The following is an 11,509-nucleotide window of genomic DNA, read 5'->3' on the forward strand; positions in this document are numbered from 1 at the left end:
TTATTATAAAATTCAAGAATTTATAAGGATAAGGGAAAAAAAAAGGGTGAATAACCATTATCAAATTGGGAAGTCACCATAGAAAGATGAGATAAATATAAGAAATTAATTAATGGATTGTTTCTTTTCAAGATTCATTTTTAATAACTAAAAAGGGACCAGTTAGCAAGGGGAGATAAATGTACCACATAAAGCCAGAAAAAGGGTTTGACTTTTTTCCAGGAGTCTTTTGTGTTACAGAAGAAGGGGAATTATTTTTTATTATAATATTGTAGCAGGGGTAAGAAGAGAATGAATGAAAGGTTTTCTGATTTCTTTATTAAGAGTGGAGAGGCAATGTAGTATGTGAGCTTTGTATTTGAAAGAAGGAAAGAATTTATATTAAATCTATAAAATTGGATATTTTCTTTCTAATGAAGCTCAGTTTGTGAGTCATGTTGATCATTTTTTATGTTTTTATGTACTCTTCATCTTTGTGTATGGTTGTTATGAGGTCTTTTAAACTTTATTCATCCATTAATCCATAAATGAAATGTTTGATCACTTATTTTATCCTTTTGTGGTGAAAAGATTGGATAGATGGGTTGTGTCCCATCTCTTTTCTCTCCCCCCTTTAAATTACCTAATATGAAAGCACGGTCATTCCAATATTGATGGATGAGTGTTAGTTTGCCTTGGTGTCTTCAAGTTCAAGGCATATTCAATAATTCTATTCCTTGAATATCTTTTGAGGAAGTTGTACCTCATTAAAAATTCAAAAGGAAGTGATTACCAAACACTTATCCAACTATTAGTTGCAGGTTATGTCTTTTTAGTTGGGCATTTAAGGGTCAATTTTTAAGGATTTTTGTTGAAGAAATTTTTGTTTACTAACAAATTTTTGGCGACTCTTATGGGGATAGGAATTGAATATTGGCATCACATTTATTTCCTTGGTATTTTTTTTATATATTTGTATATACATGCTTGGTAACTCACTTTATTGATCATGTTTAAAGGAAGAGTTGTAAGGGAGATAAAGTTGAATCCCTCCATCATAGAGATCTATCCAATGGATCACAAGGTGTTACATGATTTTTGGGATAGTTACAAAGAAAGTATTTCTCAAGTCATTAGATGAAATATTAGTTTGGAAGATGATCATGCATCCACCCTCTTGTGGAGAAGCCTTAGTGCACAATTCCATAGACTCAAAGATTGATAGGAGTATGAAAGAAAAGTCACAAAGATGAAAGAAAAACTTATGGTTGATGATGAAAATCCTCTGGTAATATCATCTTAGTTTATTTCTCACATTTATTCATTCTTTTATGATCAAGATAGAACCCATGTACCTATAGGAAGAGCGAATAAAATTTCATCAAAATCTTTCCTCTTTCCTGATCTATAAAGTTTCAAGTTTGAAAATGATGGTAGTAATTTTGCTTTAGAACATTTGTGAAAGATTTCAAAACAACATGCCACCAAAATTTGGATCTTTTATTTTTAATAGAATGGATGAATGTAATTCTTTTTTGAAATCTATGAATAGTCTATTGAAGTTTTTTATCACTCTAGAAATGAAATTTTTGCTAATGTTGAGATTGAGCTACACATTAGCAAGGTCTCCTCTCAAGCTAAAATCTTGCTTGAGGAAAGAAATCCAAAAGTTGTCTTCAAACTTGTGGATAACTTGGTGCAAATTTTAAATAACACTCTCCTTGCCGAAGAAGAAAAAAATGTATGAAACTTTATGTCATCTCTTGAATCAAAAGACTTTTCAAAAATCGGCTCAAGTAATAATAAAAACCAAGTTGAAAATGAAATGTTTTTGGATGAATCTTCTTTTCATTCTTCCATATGTGAATTCTCTAGTTTAAATTTTGAAAATAATATTTAAATATGTGATGATGAAATGGTAAAAGGGAGAAATGAAATGTGCTACATGTTTGACAATGGCTTGATTCTTGTAGCAACGAAATAAATGTTTGTATGAGATTTGAACTTATGCTTGATGAGGTGTCAATATTTCCAAGAATTATTCTTGATGTCAAAGATTATGATAAATATGATGGCCTTGACAACAAGAACTAGGAGGATTATATAATCTCTCTTGGAGAATACTATGGACAAAGTTTTTTTAGCCAGTGATAAAATCTCATTTGGAAAATACTATGGACAAAGTTTGCAGAAGATAAGAACGTTTATGATGAATGGTGGCTCTTTAAGTCTAATGTTGTCTTCATGTGATCCCTACATATAATTAGTCCAATGCCCTACAGTATGAATTTTTCCAAATGGAGGTTGTATCAATAGATTTCGTTCATGTACAACTCGTTGCACATGAGAGGCTCATTTTTCTCTACACTAGTAAATTCTCATGTGTGAGTTTTTCCTATCTTTTCTTTTTGAGGTGGGACCTTTCTACCTGTGTGCATCTTGTAAATAAGTTTTTTTTGTGTATAGTGGTAGTTAGAATAATTCTCAAGCTTTTGGCTTACTACTAGTTTAGATAGTTTGGTGGTGTGGTTTTCTTTCACTTTCAATTTTTGTTTGTCGATTGCCTTGCTCCCCTCCACCTACATGCAAGTGGCTCCCTATGCTTCTTTTGTATTTGACTCTATTGCCCAGTGATTCTTGACACATATCTCTTTTGACCAGAGATGTTGGGTGTGTGCACCAAGTTGTGGTGCCAAAAACATGACACCACTTTTTTTTAGTTTTCTAAAGCATGTCTGCACTATAGTGCGTACACACTTTGAAAACCTAAAAAAAAATATAAATGGGTTGCAAACCCGATGCCCATTTCATTTTCATTTCATATTGCAAAATTTCCTCCTCACACCACATATGTGAGTTGAAGGAATTGGACTTTCGTCACCCACCTCCACAAAATGCCTCCCCGTCGCTGAAGTTTGAGATCAAGATCACATCTATATTTTCTACTCTCATTTTTGCATTGTTTTATATGATTTTGCATTGTTTTGTTGGTTTTTTTCAATTTTGGTTTAAATTTTTTTATTTATTTAGATTGCAATTGGTTTCTTATTAGAAAATGTGGATAATGAACCACCAAATCTCCAACAAGATCAAAACCAAAACCCTACACAAAATCCAAACAAAAAACCTCCACAAGATGAGAATCAAAACCCTTCACAAGAAGAGCAAGAAATTCCACAACTTAGACTAATTGGAAGACCTCCTCCTGGCACACAAAAAAACATAATAAATGAAATAAAAAGAGGGAAAAATGAATTAGAAGCACTCATTGGTAGGTTGAAAGCTTGTGGACAAACCAATCCAATGAGAGCACAATTAGCATCCTCCCTCAAGTCCATTATGACCCATGTAGCTTCTGTTAGTGATCAGTTGGATATTTGGCATGTTAATAGGGATGAACAAAGAAGATATTATGCAAACAAATTATCATATCAAGATGCAACAAAAAAAAATTTAAAAATTCAAAAGGTAGCATTTGTGCATTGTTTAAAAAGCATGGTTAACAAAATACTATTAGAGAGACAACTAAAGGGTTCCTCATCCATTGGTGCATACATGATAGTATTAGAAATAATTTTTGGGATAGATGGTGGATGGTCTTTGATGCCCCTCCTTGCAATAATCATGAGGTTCCCATGTATTTATTAAAGAAATTATATTGTGAATTTGTCCTTGGGGAGATCCCCAATTATTTTGATATATAAAAATCTCAGGGTAGAGGTGGGGGGTCATCATTTGAGAGGCCAGGGGCACGTCATGACCCTAATGCAGTTAGGGCAACTATTGTCAAGCCACAGGGTGAGCATGTGATTATTCCTTCAATTGTGAAGGAACATGTAGAGGCCAGCACTCTAGGGAATATTAATACTTCGATGCAAACCCTCATTCATTGCACAAGTCCATTAGTTGAGGAGGAGCCTTTTGTGCATTGCGGTCACATGTGCACATCATGCGGATCCTTATGCACATTTGGCATTGGAGATAGTATGGATGATGGGCTAGTCACTGATCAGTTCCTAAATGAGACATTTAGCATTGACACACAGGTAAATTACAATTATAATAAACTAATTTGATCACATTTCATCTATATAGTGAATGACTAATTAATTAACATGTATTGACATTGTTCAAAATTTAGAGTCAAAGTGTTGGTGGCCCTAGTAGAGATCCCCCGACCCCATTTTTTGTTCTGTCAACGAGTCCAAAGGTATGTATCAATTTAATCATTTAAATTAATACATATATTTATTAAGTAATCATATGAAGGATTGACAAAAAAAAAATTATGCATGTGCATTAGTTCTCTATTGGACCATCGACATTCACTAGGGACTCTAAGCCTAGGCGTGATATGAGATTCGTAGAGGTACATTTGTTTAATGTTAATTTAATTCATTTGATTATATTTGTTTCATGTTTCATGTTACATGTAACTTGTATTGTATGACGTGCAGCTCTTAACATCTGAGACTCCTCCTCATCTTCAGCAGTCCATCAATCATGGAGTTGTTGCAAGGTAAGTGCACCAAGTTGTGGTGCCAAAAGGGGGTATAAGTGGACACCTTTTTCCTAAAATTAGCAATTTCTAAACTTCAACAAGAATTTGAAGATAGTTAAGCTCAAAATTTTAAGATATGAAAAAAACAAAAGTCGTAGTCCTTTGAATCTAGTTTCAAAACTACTAAATTTTTTTCAAAATGGTTTAGTTTTAGGTCCTCAAAAAAGGGGGTCACAAAAAGTGGTACTGTTTATTCCAAAAAAACATAACACAGTACAAAGTGTGGCCCCCCTAAAATTTTAACCTTTTTTTTGAAATTCTTTAATCACTATGGTCAAAAGTTACTTAACACTATGTAGTTTATCCCAGATTTTTCGGGTAATTTTATAATGTGTATTTTTTTTTAATGAATTTTTTAACTAGACACATCCCAAAAACGTGAAATATCTGTGTGCTCCCCCTAGAAATAACTGAAAACTAATCTAAAATCAAAACTTTTTTTTTTCAAAGTGTGTAGAATGGAGTCTACTTTCTAAAAAATTAAGTTGTTGCAAAATTTGATGAATGAGCTAAAATCTATAGCCCAATTAGTACATGGTGGTTTTTGACAAAAAATGAACATACATTCAAAAGAAATTATAGTTGAAAAGCTTGAAATAGTTCAAATTAAAAATAAATTATATGGTTATATAGCTAACACAAAAACCTACAATGTCATTTAACATGATCTTATCGATGCCCAACCACGAGGAATCTTGAAAGAGAACACATAAGAAAAATCAATCATTTTTTGTATGTTTGTTGAAAAACACGTCTCATACCTATTTATAAACTCCAAACCTTTGGGTTGGATCTCCAAGGCAAAACTAAGCATTAGGCTTGGTTTTAATGCAAAGCTTTCAATAGCACATATGCCCTATAATGTGCACGCGCTATTTAAAGCATTTGAATTTTGGTCTCAAAAGAGATGTAAAGCAAGAGCAAGAGAGAGCAAGGGGGAGGCAGTAGGGGAAGGGGCAAGAATGGATATGTGTGTGTGTGTGTGTGTGTGTGTGTGAGAGAGAGAGAGAGAGAGAGTAGGGGATGGGAGAGGGGAGAGAGTAGGGGATGGGAGAGAGAGGAAGTGAGAAAGAGTAGGGGTAGCAAAGAGAGTACAGGATGGGAGAGAGGAAGTGAGAAAGAGTAGGGGTGGTAGAGAGAGTACGAGATGGGAGAGAGAGGAAGTGTGAGAGAGAGAGTAGGGGTGGCAGAGAGAGTACAGGATGGGAAAGAGAGGAAGTGTGAGAGAGAGTAGGGGTGGAAAAGAGAGAGTACAGGATGGGGGAGAGAGATTGAAAGTAGGAGATGGGAGAGAGAGGAAGTGTGAGAGAGAGTAGGGGTGGTAGAGAGAGAGTACAGGGTGGGAGTGAGAGATTGAGAGTAGGGGATGGGGAGAGAGAGATTGAGAGTAGGGGATGGGGGAGAGAGAGAGTAGGTAGTGGGAGAGGGAGAGCAAGAGAGAGGAGGATGGGAGTGCATGTGTGTGAAAGAGAGAGAGTAGGGAATGGGAGAGGGGGGAGAGAAAGTAGCTTGAGAGAGAGAGAGTAGTGGATTGGAGAGAGAGTAGGCGATGGGAGAGGGAGTGGGAGAGAGAGAGAGGGGGGATGGAAATGTGTGTGTGTGTGTGTGTGTGTGTGTGTGAGAGAGAGAGAGAGAGAGAGTAGGGGATAGGAGAGAGTGTGAAAATGTGAGAGAGAGTAGGGGGTAGCAAAGAGATAGTAGAGAGGGAGAGACTGAGAGTGAGAGAGAGTGACAGTGATAGTGAGAGAGAGAGTGACAATGAGAGTGAGAGAGAGAGTAGGCGGTGGGAGGGGGAGAGCGAATGAGAAACAAAGTAGGGGATGGGAGAGGAGAGAGGGCGATGGGTGTGTGTGTGAAAGAGAGAGTGGAGAATGGGGGAGGGGAGAGAGAGATAGAGAGAGAGTAGGGGATGGGAGAGAAAGAGAGTAGGCAATTGGAGAGGGAGTGGGAGAGAGAGGGTGTGTAAGAGAGAGTAGGAGATGGGAGAGAGTATGAGAGTGTGAGAGAGAGTAGGGGTGGTAGAGAGAGAGTGAGAGGAGGGGATGGGAGAGAGAGAGTAGGGAGGGAGAGAGTGAGAGAGAGAGGTAGTAGGTAGTGGGAGAGGGAGTGGGAGGGAGAGGGAGGGGGAATGGGAGTGTGTAAGATAGACAAAGTAGGGGATGGGAGAGAGTAGGCGGTGGGAGAGGGAGTGCAAGAGAGAGAGAGAGGGGAAGGGGAATGTGTGTAAAAGAGATAGAGAGTAGGGGGTGGCATAGAGAGCTCATACAGGATGAGAGTGAGAGAGGGGGTAGGGGATGGAAGAGAGAGAGAGTGAGAGTAGGGGATGGGAGAGAGAAAGTAGAGAGGGAGAGAGAGTACTTGAGAGAGAGATAGTAGGTAGTGCAAGAGGGAGTGGGAGAGGGAGAGAGAGAGGGGGGGATGGGAGTGTGTGTGTGTGTCTATGAAAGAGAGAGAGTAGGGGATGGGAGAGGGGAGAGAGAGAGTAGGGGATGGGGGAGAGAGAGTAGGTGGTGGGAGAGGGAGAGAGAGGGGGAATGGGAATGTGTGTAAGAGAGATAGAGTAGGGGATGGGAGGGAGTGTGAGAGTGTGAGAGAGAGTAGGTGGTGGCAGAGAGAGCTCATACAGAATGGGAGAGAGAGAGAGAGAGATAGTAGGTGGTAGGAGAGGGAGTGGGAGAGGGAGAGGGAGAGAGATGGGGGGATGGCAGTGTGTGTGATAGATCTAGAGAGTAAGGGATGGGAGAGAAGAGAGTGGCAGGACAAGAGTGTGTGTGTTTGTGAAAGAGAGAGAGTAGGGGATGGGAGAGAGTGTGAGTAGGGAGAGGGAGATAGAGAGAGGGGGATGGGAGTGTGTGTGACAGATCTAGAGAGTAGGGGATGGGAGAGAAGAGAGAGAGGGGGGATGGGAGTGTGTGTGTGTGTATCTATGAAATAGAGAGAGTAGGGGATGGGAGAGAGAGTGAGTGTGAGAGAGAGTAGGGGGTGGCAGAGAGAGAGTATGAGATGGGATAGATAGAGTGAAAGGATGGGAGAGAGTGAGAGAGAGAGAGTAGGGGGTGGCAGAGAGAGAGTACAAGATGGGATACATAGAGTGAAAGGATGGGAGAGAGTGAGAGAGAGAGTAGAGGGTGGCAGAGAGAGAGAGTACGGGATGGGAGATAGTGTGTGAGAGTAGGGGATGGGAGAGAGTTTGGGATGGGAGAGAGTGAGTAAGAGTAGGGGATGGGAGAGAGAGAGAATAGAGAGGGAGAGAGAGATAGTAAGCAGTGGGAGAGGGAGCAGGAGAGGGGGAGAGAGAGGGGGGATGGGAGTGTGTGTGAGAGATCTAGAGAATAGGGGATGGGAGAGGAGAGAGAGAGGGGGGATGGGAGTGTGTATCACTAAAAGAGAGATTTTAGGGGATGGGAGAAGGGAGAGAGAGAGAGAGAGAGAGAGAGAGAGAGAGAGAGAGAGAGAGAGAGAGAGAGTAGTGGATGGGAGAGAGAGACTAGGTGGTGGGAGAATGAGTGGGAGAGGGAGAGAGAGGGGGGATGGTAGTGTGTGTAAGAGAGAGTAGGGGATGGGAGAAAGTGTGAGAGAGAGTAGGAGGTGGTAGAGAGAGAATGGGATGGGAGAGAGAGAGTGAGAGTAGGAGATGGGAGAGAGTGTGAGAGAGAGTAGGGGATGGGAGAGAGTGTGAGAGAGAGTAGTGAGAGGGAGATACAAAGAGGGGGATGAGAGTGTGTGTGACAGATCTAGAGAGTAGGGGATGGGAGACAAGAGAGAGGGGGGATGGGAGTGTGTGTGTGTGTGTGTGTGTGTCTGTGAAAGAGAGAGAGTAAGGGATGGGAGAGAGTGTGAGAGTGTGAGAGAGAGTAGGGGGTGGCAGAGAGAGAGTACGAGATGGGAGAGACAGAGTGAAAGGATGGGAGAGAGTGAGAGAGAGAGAGAGAGGGGGGGGGATGGGAGTGTGTGTGTGTGAGATCTAGAGAGTAGGGGATGGAAGAGGAGAGAGAGAGGGGGGGATGGGAATGTATATCTATAAAAGAGAGAGAGATAGTAGGCAGTGGGAGAGGGAGTGGGAGAGGGGGAGAGAGAGGGGGGATGGGAGTGTGTGTGTGAGAGATCTAGAGAGTAGGGGATGGAAGAGGAGAGAGAGAGGGGGGGATGGGAATGTATATCTATAAAAGAGAGAGTAGCAGAATGGGAGAGAGAGAGAGAGAGACTAGGTGGTGGGAGAGGGAGAAAGAGATGGGGGTATGGGAGTTTGTGTAAGAGAGAGTATTGGATGGGAGAGAGTGTGAGAGAGAGTAGGAGGTGGTAGAGAGAGAGAATGGGATGGGAGAGAGAATGAGAGTAGGGGATGGGAGAGAGTGGGAGAGAGTAAGGGGATGGGGGAGAGAGAGAGAGAGAGAGAGATAGTAGGTAGTGGGAGAGGGAGGATGGGAGTGTGTGTGAGAGATTTAAAGAGTAGGGGATGGGAGAGGAGAGAGGGTGAGAGAGAGAGAGAGAGAGAGAGAGAGAGAGAGAGAGAGAGAGAGAGAGAGAGAGAGAGAGTAGGCGGTGGGAGAGGGAGAGCGGGAGAGAGAGTAGGGGATGGGAGAGGGAGTATGAGAGGGAGAGTGAGAGAGAGTAGGCAATGAGAGAGGGAGATTGAGATTGAGAGAGAGAGAGAGAGAGAGAGAGTAGGGGATGGGAGAGAGTAGGCGATGGGAGAGAGAGATAGAGAGAGTAGGCAATGGGAGAGGGAGAGTGAGAGAGAGAGTAGGGGATGGGAGAGGAGAGAGAGAGAGACTGAGAGAGAATAGGGGACAGAAGAGGAGAGAGATTAGGGAGGGAGGGAGAGAGAGAGAGAGAGAGAGAGAGAGTACAAAGAGAGAGAGTAGGGAGGATAGAGAGTGATGTGTTTTGACATAGTGTGTACACACTATAGTTCGTACGTGCTTTATAGTGCATACACACTATGTGAAATCACCCAAAAATGGTCAAAAAGCAACTTTGGGGCCCATTTCACCCATTCTCTGCTTTTGGTCTATTGTGCTTTATTAGTGTAGTTTTTTATTTTTTCCTATTTTGCTAGGTTTTTCCTACACTTTTAATAATCTCGCTTAGGTTAATAAAGCATGTCTTATTAGGTGAATGGTTGTGAGGTGTCACCTTCCTACATGTGAGCATCCATTAGCTATCTTGGGAAGATACTTTGCTATCTTTAGTCCGATAGATGGTTGCTCCTCATTGGTTGGTGTTGCCACCTCCTCTCTCTTCCTTGCCTATATAAGCATGCTACTTGGCTTGTATTTACATCTCTTATTTTTGCATCCTCTTAATGCTATTTTGCTTCCAGCATTTGCATTACTCTCTTGGAGACTAACTCTATTATGCTATTTTGATTTTGTATCATTTGCATTCATAGTTTAGATATTTACTCTTTGCACTAGTTTTCTGGGTTATTAATCTTTTCAGATTCTAACATGGTATCAGAGCTTTTCTATGTGCAAGAGTAGATTTTAGTTTCCTTATTTGAGAGATTTGGGGGGGGCAAATAAATTTTATTGTAGTTTTTTGAAAAATGAAGTATGCTCTTCTCTTGCATCTTTGGATGATCCTGAGAATCAGAAAAGTTTTGACCAAAAACACTTTCTGGATTTTGTTCGCAGCCCCGAAAAACCATCTGGGTATCTTTTAGATTTTGCATGCAAGCTGTATATTTTTGAGCATGCAAAGCTATGTCCGTACCCCTCTCTGTTGGCGGTCGCAGATTTGAATGCAATTTTTCTTCAAATTAGGGGATCAGCAAATTTTTGGAGCACTTTGGGCCCGAACGGACATCACCATTAGATCCGAAAGGCCATTTGCAGTCAGGATTCATATAAAGCTTGTCATTTTTGGACACAGGGCAATTTTGGGGATTTTTTGAAGCCTCCAGGGTCTGCCGTACGGATCGTACGGACGCAGGGACGAAGAAAAAATTTAAAAATATATATATAAAATTGGAGCGCCACCGCGGGGCCACCGCCGCGCAGCCCGCAGCAGGCAGTGCCACCCGGTCTCCGCCGCGGCCCAGCCGCCTCCCAACCGCCGCCCGACTACCACCTCCGCCAGCGGTTCAACCTCCTTTCGCCGCCCTGTGACCGCCTCCGCTCAGCTCCAGCTCTGCCCGTGACAGCTCAGCACCCGCTGCTCCACCGAGCACAGTCACCAGGTGCCACGTCAGCGCCAGTCTACGCGTGATATGTGGCAGGCGTGCCACGTGGCACTTTGCCACATGGCCCCTGCCACGTCATCTTCTGTACCTGCCACTTAATCTGCCCGCCATGTGGCATGCACGTGGCACTGCCACATTGCTGCCACATGGCCTCTTTTTTTTTGCTACGACAGCTAACAGGCCGTCAAATATTTTCCCCTCAAATGCTGACGTCAGCGGTGTGTCATCATCCTTGCTTGCACTCTCCTTCTATTTGGTTTTGGACCTACTTGTGGTTTTTTGGTCATAACTTTTGCATACGGAGGTATTTTTCCGATCCGAAAGAAGTGCTGGAAAGCTGGTTCCGAGATAGAGATGCTGGTATAGGTTTTTTTGAGTTTTTATTTAGTTTGGTTTCCTATTATGGTAGTTGAAGCTGGATGTTCTATTTTGCACTCCGGGAGGCATATCTTGAGCTTTCGATCTCCAATTTTGGACTTCTTTATATCGTTGGAAAGATCTTTCTGTGCTCTTTCTAGTGATGCTGGTTGTTGTTCCAGATTCTATTCCAGACACATCCTATTCAGTCTTTTGCATTTTAGCATTCTAGTGGATATTCTGTTTGTTTTAGCTCTGGAGATCGATTTTGTTGCTTCAGTTGCTTCGTTTTGGGCTTTACCTTCTGTTGTTTCAGCCTTATTGTTTTTTCTGATCATTGTTGATATTCACTGTAAGCATCTTTATGCAATGCACTGAGATAAAGTGCCACTCTTGCGATTCGAGATCCTTTTCATCATTGTGATTCG

Source organism: Cupressus sempervirens, chromosome 5 (genome assembly GCF_028749045.1).
Source record: "Cupressus sempervirens isolate cs-2001-9-10 chromosome 5, ASM2874904v1, whole genome shotgun sequence".
NCBI lineage: Eukaryota > Viridiplantae > Streptophyta > Pinopsida > Cupressales > Cupressaceae > Cupressus > Cupressus sempervirens.